This window comes from Ambystoma mexicanum, chromosome 7q (assembly GCF_040938575.1).
Source record: "Ambystoma mexicanum isolate Mex_15411 chromosome 7q, UKY_AmexF1_1, whole genome shotgun sequence".
NCBI classification, from domain to species: Eukaryota; Metazoa; Chordata; class Amphibia; order Caudata; family Ambystomatidae; genus Ambystoma; species Ambystoma mexicanum.
Window position 1 is genome coordinate 110,664,993 of NC_090941.1, and position 13,282 is coordinate 110,678,274.

Below are 13,282 nucleotides of genomic sequence, written 5' to 3' on the forward strand. Positions count from 1 at the left end.
AAAGTGAGCGATCGAAAGTATCAACAGAGATAAAATGAGATATTAAGAGATGGAAAAGATAAAAGGATAAAGCTGACAAGGTAACGCTCATACAGAATGAATGGACGGTAGGACAGATATTACGCAAGCTAGATGGGAAAAGCATTGAGGAAATACGGCAAAGGGAAGATCAGTTCGAACAGGATAGAAAAGACAGGGAATGGGAAAAAAGATTAAAGGACGATGAGCATAAAAGAAAGAACAGCCAGAAGCAAGAACAGATGTATCAGGAGGAGCAACAAAAGAAAGAAGAAAGGGCAGAGGAGCAAAGGAAGTATGACAACAGGCAGAGAGCAATGGAAGAACGGGATAGGCAAGAAAGGAAAAGAGAAAAGGAGGAAGCCCAGAAATTAAGGGAAAAAAGAATACAGAGACTAAGAGAAGAGGAAGAAACGAGAGCAGGGGCAAGGAGAGAAGAGATAAGACAGGAATAAGAGGTAGTTATATGGGAGGTGAAAAAGCGAAGAGAATTAGATGAAGAACTAGAATGAAAGAGAAGATAGCGGGAGAGCGATATTGACCTCATTCAGAAGGAGCTGATGGAGCCAAGTCCAACAATACAATGGGGCAGTATAGAAGAGTTCCTCCCTTTAAAGGAAGTGACATAAGGGCCATCTAGAGTAGACTTAGAAGATAACTTTGATATCGGAAGTATCAGAGACATAATCGATAAAGCCTATCAAGAATTAAGGGAAGGCAGCAAATCTGGAAGCCGAGGGAAGGGAGATACAATGCTGGTCCTCCAATCACAAAGCAAAGAGAGTAATCCATTAAGTCTCAAGCACAGAGCCTTATCCTTAAGAAGATTGACCTTAGATAAGGATGAAGGGGATGAGAGTCATAGTAGTTGGGGACTTGACTTGTCAGACGAGGTGAAGGAATCCTTCTGTGTGGAAGAGGGAGACGGTGCATGTGCCCCTGAGGGAAGCCTGCAGGTGGACGGAAGTATAATGGTCTGATCCAAAGAAACCAAAGGATAGAAGGCCAGATCCAGTGGCATATCCAGAGCGTCCCAAAGGACAATCGTATAGTGAGAAGGGAGAATAATTCCATATGTGAGTAGTTTAAGATTGTTACCAGGAAGGAGGCAGTCAGGAACCATTGTCCCTACTATGGATAGGCAGACGATGGAAGCCGATTGCGGGTTAAGGTTTATGCAGCTTCCCTTATTGGAAAAAGGGGAAGCAAGACCATAGTTATTCCATGGCCTCAGATGGATAAGGATAATTTAAGATGCAAGCCCCCGAGTTTGACATCGGGTGCAGGAAAATTGATTTATAAATTGGAAAAAATGACGGTTGGAAACACACTAGCAATAGAGAACATTAAGGGTCTCTTAGCAGCTATTTTTGGGGAAAGAGCTGATGACATATGGAAGAGAGCGGGCTATTCAAGTGTGACAGCACAGAACACAGCGCACAATGGAGTGCTGTTTAATATTTGCAGAGCAGATGTTTGAAGTGCTCTCAGAGTACAGTATCCTGACACGTCAGACATGGGTGCAATCATGACATGCAAGATGAAGGAAGATAAAGACCCTCTTGCTTACATTCAGGACATTCATGAGCGTTGGACTATTGAAACAAGGGAACTGTTGGAAAAAAACGTTGGCATTATTTTACCACATTCTATGTCAGGGATTACCCAAGCAAGTACGGAGGCAAATGAAGAAGCAACTGGGAATGGAAGCAAAGTAATGGGCTTAAATACAGTCGACAATATTGCATAACTGTCGGCTGTTGCAGGAGAAAAATAAAAAGAGACATGAGGCTAGGAAACTTGAGGCAGCTAAATTAGTTCAGAAGGAATTGTGAAAATATGCCACAAAAGGGGCAGTATTGACAAGCGGAGAAGTGCTTGGAGTACAGCAGGCAGCAGATAGATCGCAGACAAATAATCAGCGCTTGATGGACCAAGGAGGGGAATGGGTTTGCACCACGAGGTAGAGATATGGGCTACAGAGGAAGGGGTGGGTTCCAAAACCATCAAGGTGGGTTTCAAAATGCACAGATTGAGAATCAGAATGTGCAAGGAGGATTTAATCAAGGGGGACTAGTCGGATGGGCTCCTCTTGTAGCTTTGACTTCTGGGATAACAGGGCACATTTTGCGCATATGTGGGAGCCAAGGATATGTACAGAATGGCCAATTCTCAAGAGGCGGGACAGCTTATCCTCCAGCATATAGCTCACAAGCTAGGGAAGGGTTTGCCCAAGATCAGGCAGTGTATCAGACACAGAGGCTATGAATGCAACCGGCACAGCAACCACAGCAAGCACAAATAAATCCACTGCAAGGGCAGTCATAGCACGCCCCTATGTAGATACAGCAGAAGGCAAACACAGGACAATTATTGCCACCTAGAATAGGAGGTGTCACTGTGGTGGGAGGAAATCTTTTCAAGGGTAAAGGGGTATGCATGTATTCACAATAGGACAGCTCACAGGGTGACTTGATGTGTTCAGTATAATCAGTGACACCAGACCCCCAATAGTAAACAAGGCTCGATATGACTATAGGAGGCAATTATTTTTGTTTTAGTAGACACTGGGGCTACTTGTTCCTGTATACGAGAGGGAAAATATCCAATGTTGGGGATTGCCATGAATGCCCAAGGGTTCTCTGGAGCTATGAGTTTAGAGGTCCTTTTACTGATGAATTACCAGTCTTTATGGGAGAGTGTGAAATGTCTGTTCCGTTGTATTCTCGACAGACATCAGTTAACATTTTGGGAAGAGATTTGATGACAAAACTCAACATGACGATTTCTTTAACTGACAAAGGAATATTATGTTCCATTCCTGGAACACATTACATGAATGTGGGCAAATTTATATTGGCATTCACAGGGCAAGTGGCATACCAATAGAGCTAGAGATTTTTCTTTATGGGGTGACCATTCTGTTTACATGGCTACCTGGCTTAGAGGGAAAGACTATGAGGACATCTGATAAATTTTTATTTAGACCACAGGTACCCATGGACGAAGAGGGGCAACAGACTATCCCTATAGAATTAGATGCAGCCATAGTACGAGGGGAAATGGCGATGCTCGAAGGAACCGATGATGAGGGTAGGCCCATGGTGAACAGTGATAGCTATTGAAGAAGGGTGCAGGTTGACTGATGTTACTGATGATGACATGATTAGAGATGACCCAACAGATGATGAAGTAGCATTCTTTATGAGCATTACATACTGGATAAGAATAGAGAAAAGGGAGATCCCACAGTGAATGGCGATAATGCTGCAGCGTCCAGCATTTTTTGATGAAGACCTGGAGAAGGTGTCATGGACTACAGGCCCTTATGATGTAGGATTGTTAAAGGGAATAAGGGAAGCTAAAATAAAGCTGAAGCCAGGAGCGATTTTACCTCGAGCAAGACAGAACCCCATGTCTCGAGAGGCAGATGAGGGTATTTTCAAGACTATTTCAGCACTGATGGAACAAGGTATTCTGGTGCTGTCAGAATCATTGTGCAACACCATGGTGTGTCCTGTGAAAAAAGGGTTGTGGAGATTTATACAAGATATGAGATCGATTAACCAGATTGTAGAGGCACAGTTTCTTTTAGTTCCTAACCCGGCAACAATATTATGCAGCATCCCAGTAGAAGCACGATATTTAACGGTGATCTATTTGAAAAATGTGTTTTTCTCTAATCCGTTGCACAAAGACTCACAAGACTTGATTTCATTTACATTCCGCAAAACTCATCTGAAACATACTAGCCTGTACAAGGGTACTGTGAGTCTCCATCGATGTTTAATAGAGTCCTGCAGATGGACCTAGGCAATATTGATTTGAAGAGTGTTGTGATACAGTACATAGATGCTATTTTCATTTGTAGCACCACAGAAGATGAGTGCAGACAGGACTCGATTCAGCTGATGACTATCCTAGCAGACAAGGGATATATGGTAGACAAAGAGAATAAACAGTTTTGTCTAGAACAGATGTTGTGAAGACCGTTGATCTCACATAAGGGAAAGAAAGGGACACCTGACAGAGCTGAGGAGATTATGAAAACTGCAAAACCACACATGGTAACGCAGATGCAACAGTTTATGGGACTGTGTAATTACGTTAGAGCATGGATGTTTGATTACAGTTCATACACAAGACCCCTTTTGCAGGCTTTGAAGAAAGCACAGGTGAATAGTGTCAAAATAGAATGGAATGAGGAAATGGAGGAAGGGTTTGAAGATTTGAAGAAAGCAATTTGTACAGCTCCTGTTTTAGAAATTCCCAATTATGCTGAAGAGTTTTTCTTATTTTCGCACACGAATGGGACAGTCATGACTGCAGTGCTTACACAGAAGACCACATTGGGGCACAAGCCTCTAGCATATAAAAGTGGGATTCTAGACCCAGTTATGAAGGGACACTATCCTTGCGAACAGTCATTGGCAGCCGCCACGTTCGCAATTTCGAAATCTACAAGCATTGTAATGGGTTGTTCTATGACTCTTTTTATGGATTATGCTTTGTTTGCCATTTTAGAGAAACCCAAAGGTACATTGACATCCCAGAGAGCTTCCATTAATGAAGTGATAGTTTCAAACCAAGCGATTAAAATTGTCAGATGTAAAATAGTGAACCCTACCACATTTGTAGCTGAGCCAGTGGCAGAAGGTGATCATGTGCATGACTACGCAAACTTTGAAGAATGGTATGATGATATATAGCGTGTAAAAGAAAACGTGTTGTCAGGAGGGGAAATTCTCTTTGTTGATGGTTGTTCGAAAATTGATCAAACGAGTGGAAAAAGGCAGTCTGGCACAGCTGTAGTGAGGTATAGAGCAAATGGCGAGTCTGAGGTTGAAGCAAGTGCAAGACTACTGTCTCACTGTTTCTTTGGTGCAAGCAGCAATATTAGTAGCGCTTATTGTCGTGCTCAAGAAACATGAAGGCCAGGAAGTGATGGTGTACAGTGACGCTGCCTATGTGACATCAACCATATATGCAGGGTTTGCATGTTGGAAAAGGAGGGGTTACTTCTGAGCAGACGGCACTCCAGTGCAACACGCATAATTATTGGACAGGCTTATCAAGGTACTCCAACACCCAGCAGCCATAGCAATAGTTAAATGCACAGCGCATACTAAGCGTACACATTTTATTTTGTGCAAGCATGAAGACACAGATGCAGAAGCCAAAAGGGTTGCATATTCACCAGATATTTCAAATTTTGATACTCCAGATGTTAAGGAGAAGGTTGCAAAATTATGGTAGTGAAAGAAGGATTCAATCATTTGCCGAGAACTCAATTAATGGAGATTCAAGGAAGTGCACCACAGGAAGAGCAGCAATTATGGAAGTGAAGGGGGTGTTCTTTATCCCCCACTGAAGCATTATGGTGACAAGACAGCACTGGAAAGCCGGTGATGCCAGTAGCATTGTTAAAGGTAGAGCATGAACAGCTGTACTACACTGCGCACGTAACTAGGGAAAGTCTTAATGCAACAATTGCGGAAGATTGGTTTAGTCCAAACTTGTTAGAATACATTGCATTTTATGTAGTAAACTGCATTGTATCTCAAGCTAGGCATACACTGCAAACAATTAGAGGAGTAATTCCTCAACCAACTGTTCCTGTTCCACATTTACATATTGACTATCTTGATATGCTACAAGTATGTAGTGTATACAGGTATCTGATAGTGGTGTGTGTCCTCTTTCCAGGCGGAACAAAGCCGGTCCATGTGCATACCCTGATGCCACTTGCATAGCAAAGTTTCTAGTACGTGAAGTCTTTCCAAGATGGGGAGTATGTAAAGTGCTGAGATCCGCTAATGAGCCAAATTTTGTCAATGAAGTATTTGAACAGATAGGACTATTGTTGAGTATTAAGCACACATTTTCTTCTGTTTATCACCTGTAAGCCAACGGGATATGTGAGGAAACCAATGGTCTCCTTAAAGAAAGCATTGCAAAGCTGAAATCGATGCTGAAAAAGGGATGGCTATATTGCCTGCCCTTAGCTTTTTATGCCCTAAGGAATCAGCTGGGTTCAGACCATCAGATCACACTCCATGAACTAGTGACAGGAAGGCAAATGAGAATGCCTTTGACTCCTTCATCAAGGAGTACAAGTGTTGGCCAGAGTAGAGCAAAAATGTTAGGAAATGAGTTACATGAATGTTTGATATGTATGACTTCTAGCATCCCTCTCATTTCAGATCACCTCAAGCGTCAGGGCGGTCGGTCTCAGAACACAGATGAAAACCATTCAGCAACCGGATCCTCTGAACTTTTATCAGCACCAAGACTATTTATTGGCAATACCGTGCTAATTAAAAACTTCACTAGGAAGTGGCACGAGCCAAGATTTGACGGTCCTTTCATTGTTGAAAATGTACTCTCTCAGCAAAAAGTCCAAGGCAGACAAGTGTGGATCCACCTGAACAACGTCAAGCAATATACAAGTGAGACCACAGCACCCCCAACCATCGAACCAGAAGCAAGACAAGAAGAAGAATTTCAGCATGTACAGACTTGATCGATGACAAAGAAGAAGGACAGTAAAGCTAACTGATTAATAAATGCAGATTTGCATTTGGACTGTAGCTCCCCCTGGACACTCCTTATAGATATTATAGCAGGCATGCAATTCATTGATTGAGTCACAGGAGTCTTTGAAAAGGAACTTTAGAGAAATGCTGATGTATCTAAATTATGCCTAAATGACAGCACTTGTTTAAGAATTGGAAACGTGAGCCCTTACCCTGATATGTTTCTTACAGAATACTTGTATGGCTGAATTCATGGTCCTCCCAGAAAGAGATGTACATCGCCTTGTGCTTGCTGTTTTTGTGTTTATTCTTCAAGCTCATCTGGCCCTTGTTAGAAGAGACTGTGACATATACACTTATTTACAGGATCCTAAGAATGGCCCTGTATCAGAAGGCTGCTCGTAGCAATAGTACAGGAATTACTACAGATACCCAATCTATTACAATTTCAGGAGTAAAGTGTTTTTCCTTCCTGAGAATTTTATTAAAAATGAGGAATGTTGAAGCTGGTACGATTTCAGAGAATGAGCAAGCCCAAGAGATTCCAGAATGGTACAAGTGGTGGGGATTATTATGTTGGTTCGCGATATACATATGCACAGTTATGCTTTGTGTGTTTTGGTTTCTCATGATTCACCTTTTTTATACTTTTGATCCAAATAAGGCAGAAGTCCCTTTGATTCTCTCCACTCCAGGAGCTTTTGTAGATTTGCCAACTACTAATGAGTCAAAGCCCCTTGTGTTGTCCCACCAGCATAAGGCTGTTTTAGACATGTTTCCACAGGCTACAACCATTTTGTTAGGGAGACACAGGAGACATGCAGAGGAAGACAATAATGGAATAAACACTTATTTAGACAGAACAGCACATGTGGGTAATAAAATGTGGTATCAGCACATAAAAAGGGTGGGAGAGAAAAGGTCTGAAGAGAGTTGCTATGTCTGTGCTCTCATACCTTATGTCATGGGTACTTCCAAATTGTTCATAGCTACAGAAGTACCAGTGCAAACAGCTCATTGCCTGATGCATCTCGTGCTCTGCACACCAAGAGGACAGATTCAAGGTCGAACAGCATCCTTGGTGTGGATGAATAAAGTGACAAATCAAAGAGAAGATAATTATGTGCAAGATTTGAAGACAAGTGGAATGTTAGAAACAAGGAATCTAGTAATAAGATATGAACAGCCTGGAATGAGTGGAGCAGGACTCAGGATGGAAGAAACCAAGATGCTAAATTGTGAAGGCAAGAATAAAGAAGAAATACAGGGATTCAGGGAAAGAGGACAATTGCAAATTAAAGGAGCAGTGCTTACTCACGAAGGGTGAGCTGATGGACTGATTGTGTGCAGAGCAACAGCGATAACTAAACAGTACAAGTCAGTTATAGAAACTGCAGAAAAATAACGCAAAGATCAATGGCCAAAGATTACAACGTTGTTGTCATGGGTCGACAATAAAGTAGGACCATTGCAGATAATACCTCTAGCAAGTGCATCCTTGTGTTTCAGACATAATGGCACGAGGAAGGTTTGAGAGAATCATTAGTGTTGCTGAAATTTTGATGTACCACGAATGAAGGATGGAATAGTCGTCCTATTGGATCATTTGTGGGCTTGTGGGTCAAGAGCCTACATGAAGCTGCCCAAAGACAGGGAAGGGATGTGCTCTATAGTGTGTATTCATGTTCCAGCATCATCAATTACTAAGTGTGACCTGGATATTGGAGAGTTTCCAAAAGCAGATACCCATTTGAAGAGGAGAAGATTGCTTGAATTTCTCAACCGAACAAAGAGGGAGAATTGCTTTTCAGCTGAATCGATAGAAGCCTTTTCTGCTATTCCATATGAGCAGAGGTTGTTCAGCCAGACTTCAGCAATATTGATGACTATCTTTATGCCAGAAATCCAGATGATGGCCAATGGAAAGTGGTTGCAAATCAATCCCTGGGAGCTCCTGCAGACAATCAACACTACCATAAAAGGATTCAATGCTATCAAAGAAGAGTTGAGGGACATGAGACTGATGACCCTCCAGAATAGATATGTCCTTGATATGATCACAGCGATGGATGGAGGAGTTTGCACCAACATTGGGGAATCATGTTGCACGTTCACACCTTCTCATGATGAAGAGAATGGGACCTTGACAGAGGCCATAACGTTGCTGACGAAACTGCACAATCAGATGGAAGATGAGATAGAAGACATTGCAGTTGACAGTTAGTTCATGTCTATCTTCTCATGGGTTCAACAATAGATGGTGAATATCTTCAAGTTCCTGTGAGCAGTGTCAGTGATGGTGATGTTTGGATTATGTCTGATCAGGATAATAATTACACAGAGCAAGAAGACAGCAAAGAAGGCAGTTGGAATGAACATCATGATCAATGTCGAATCAGGGTTTGGACACAAGGAGTCAACAGATGAAGAGATTAGAAAATATATAACGAGGCCAGCATCGTAGCACCTAAGGGAACAAAGTTCCTGCATCCAAGAAATCACAAGAAGCATGTAGAAAGATGGGTCTATTGTAACCCGAGTAAACAGTGCAGCTACATGACCTGGAGAGTTGATGAACATGTAAAATCAGCAGGACCCCTGAAGGGAGTGGTAAAGATCTGGACTCCCAAGAAGCACTACTTCAAGAGAAGGTCCCAAGATGCACAAACTGGTGAAGGAGTGGTCGATGAATCAACCAGAGGGGGAGTGTAGAGGAGCAGCTGAATGCCTCTGCCGGAAGTACCGCCCACATCCTTCATAAATGTTGGAAGCCAGAGATTGCGACATGCACACCACCAGTGATTGTGCCTATTCCTTGGAGATTCTTTGAGAAAGGATATCCATTGAGAAGACCCTATATGATGTATCCCAGTAGGGATGACAATCGCTTGGCAGAGATCCCCAAAGGAATATAAAGACGAGAGAAAGAGAAGTTGGTGATGTCACAAGAATCAAGCGTGACGCACTGAGAAGAGTGGCTGAAGAAGAGAATGTATAGACCTTATAGAATCTGATGACGAAATAAAGGATTGTGCAAACTATCATAAGCGGAATGAAGATTGCATGTGTGAAGAGCACTGCTGAAAATGCAAGCTGTTTTATAACTTTACAGATGCAGCAATGCAAGTAGACTAAATGATCTGAAAGGCTAGCGATACTTATTGAATATACTGCAGGCGGTGCCGCCATTATATAGAATTCTGGACATCAGTGTCACATATTTAGTAAGCCAAGTCCCATGGAGAAAGAAGTATTTGAGGGCTGTGAAGCAGTAAGAAAGCAGCTGAAGATCGAGGAAAGGCCTAAAATAGCTGTCTGGCCTGGTGTCAAAAGATGGAGCTGCCAAGAACCGGTTATCTATCCTTAACGAACAGTGAACGTGAGAAGCTGAATCAGCCCTTGTTAAGGTGCAAAGAAAGAACCCCACAAGTGTCAAGTTTGTTAACTCAAGACAATTAAATTCTGCAAAACAGGCCGAAATACAGTCTCCTGTCACGTGAGTCAAGGATGGAAATAGGAGTTGGTCATGCAGACCTGAACTATGATAGGAGTGTGCCTATACTCCCTTTTATTCTCAGGAGCATGGATACTTTACAAGGACAAGTTCAAAGACTATCTGAATGGGAGACGGCATGAGCGATGAGAGATGTTGGATAATTGGGTGGGGAGACAAGGTCAAGTCCACCCACTAACACCTGGGGTACCAGCTCACAACCAATTGTAGAGGGCTATACAACAAAGGGCCTTATAGTTTGAGAGCCAATGATATATTGTGTACTTAATTACTGATGAAGGTGACTTGCACTACGGGTGGGCATAAGTTGTCCATCTGATCGAGAGACCCAATCACAACCTGTCCCTATATAGAAAGTGTACTTAGATGTTCCCCTTAAGCCAACCACATCCCCTATACGTTTACTTAATTTGCCACATAGTATGACATCACGTATGATGAGTTTTTGCTATAAAAGTATAATGTTTTATGAAAAACTTTTAGACATATGCTGTTTGACGTCCGTTGATGTCTGTTGTAACTCCCTGTTTTAAACAATTGAAAATAAAACAGTCGAGAGAGATTTTTTTTTGTCAAATTCCTGAGTCAGTCTTATTATTCTGCATCACATCCAAAGTGACATGTTACTTATTTGAGGACCCCCGGGTTTAAGATGCTGAGGTAACACCATTTTAAATCCGGTCGTAAGCTCAAATGGAGACATTTTAGTTTAAGAAGATGTTCCAGACCTAATAGCCTTCAGGGCGAGTGGTAATTGAATGTCCCAACTGGCTCCAGAGTCAGCCACAATTATTTTCAGTATACCCACAATTGTCTTGTTGTATCTCTCTACCCCCCCCCCCCCCCCTGCTCGATGCCAGGTGGTAGGCAATGTGTAGTTTTCTTTTTACTTCTAGAATCTCCCACACCTTTGATAACACCTCACTAGTAAAATTACTTTGTTGGTTTGACTCAAACCTTTGCGGTGGCCAAAACGAGCGAAGATATGGTTGTTTACTCTAGAGGAACACATCACTGGCTCGAGGAAATCGACTTGTAAATCTAACCAAGGCAGTGTTATTCCCCTTTTCTGTAGGCGAGCTCTGTGTGTGAGAGAAATGGATTGAAATTGAGCATATATTAGACACCCTTTTAGCTAAATGTCGAGGTCCTGGCCCATGTGTGGTCACATCCAGATAGGGATCTCTGTACCAACAAACCATCTTGGATTTGGAACATTTTGGAAAACGTCATCAATACCCTCTTTACCGGTATAATCCAATTCTGTTAGAGGAAAACTCATGGGGTCTTAAATGTGTCGATAAAATGTTCCCAAATTTGGGTCCTCTTTCTGTGCAGTGATCAAATCTGCATGTGAGGTATCTTTACTCCACTGGGCAGTCGAGAGTTCACTCTTGGCACAAGTTTGAGACTTGGTGGATTTCACCCAGTTGAGATTATGTCTCTTTTAATTGAATAGCTCAGGGGCAATGAAGATGACGCAGAGCACCATTGGTTCGATCCCCGGGTCCGTGCTTAGAAACCTCTGGGTATTAAGGACGTTATAAATAACCAATCATCATCATCATTCCTCTGCAGAGCCACAGTGTTAGCCAGCTGGCCAGCCAGTTCATTCCCTGTTTTATCAGACCCTTCTATTTTGGAATGACCTCTTATCTTCTTCCAATCGATGTCCATCTCATAAGAGGCCATCAGATCATTAATTGACAGGATCAGTGTCCCATTATTTCAAAGTTTATTGTTAGCACAAAGCATGCTTAAATTCTGCCAGTTAATCGGGTGTTCTCTGAATCCATTCATGAAATCAGAGTCAGTAATTATGGCCAGTTCTGTGAGTTGGTGGTGCACTGCACTGAGGATGGCTTGGTGTGCGGCCATCAACTATGCCACCTGAATACTTCCAATTTTGTAACCAGCAAAGGTCTCACAGTATCATTCACCCAGGCATTCCCAATGACAGCCACTAGCACTATTTCCCTGTTATTATCAACATGGTATGAGCTCCCATCTATAAACTGTGGGTATCCCCTGACAAGTGTGTCCTTCATAGACCTTGTGTGGGGCAAGTTAGTTATGCCTCTATATTGTCTTTTGTCATTAGGTTTTCATCCTAGAGACAGTTTCCATGAGCACAATCATGCAAGTCAGACAATCCTTGTGCTAGAATAATCTTCTTGTTTTGGCCACATCTGACATGCACAGGAAATCTTTGCATGGGCAAAATACAGGACGAAATTCTGGAATTACTGTGATTAATTCAATGGACTCATAATTGTTTTCCTGATGGTGACCTCCTGCCATGTGGCCAGGGAATGGCAAATTCGAACTAATCCTGATCCTGGGTGCAGTTGTATAAGGAAGGACCACATGGGAAGAGACAACTGCCAGGGAGTTGTGATGACTTCATTAGAGGAGTCAATGTGTTCCCCCCTTCCTCATGAGGAAGACCCTCTAAAACAGGTGTTTTTAATGGACTATTGTCATTCTAGTCAGGCCCCTACCTTTCACCCAAACACTCACAACTCACAGATAACACCCTTTTCCTTTTATGTGCCTTATTATGAAAACTGAGAGTTAAAAACCCTAAGACAGTTATGGAGTTCAACTCCCATAACCACTCAGGTACTGAGAAGAGGTGGAGGACAAAAGAGGTTATGCAGAGGGACAGGAGCTCAAAGTGTAACATGCAGACTTAGTTGTTTTTCCAAACCTGTAATGAAACAGACTTTTAAAAATGGCAACCACATTATGGAAGAACAGAGAGAAGGTTCAGTGAACAGTGCAGCAGAAGAGGACATTGCCATATACGTCAGGGCTCCTGAACATGCAGACTGGTTCTTTTTCCAAACCTGCAATGGGCGGGACATTTAAAAATGGCAAACACATTATGGAGGAGAGAGGAGGTGCTGAGAGAAGTGAAGCAGAAAAGGGTGTTGCTAAACATGCTGGGGCTCCTGAATTGAGAGCACAGTGGTGTAGCCAGCAAAGCAGAGGAGGCCACTGAGAAAGGAAAAAGAATGCTGCATGCGAGTACGAAGGACCATGGAGGTGCCGGGAGCAGAGAAGGAGCTCCTAGAGGCTCAGTCACTTAGCGAACCAGCAGCCTTCATCCCAGGCAGAGGAGGAGAGCTGGCGTGTGACCCCTTAACCACACTGGGTACTGGGAAGGCGCTCACACACTCCGACCTGAAAGGCAGATGAAGACGTCACAACA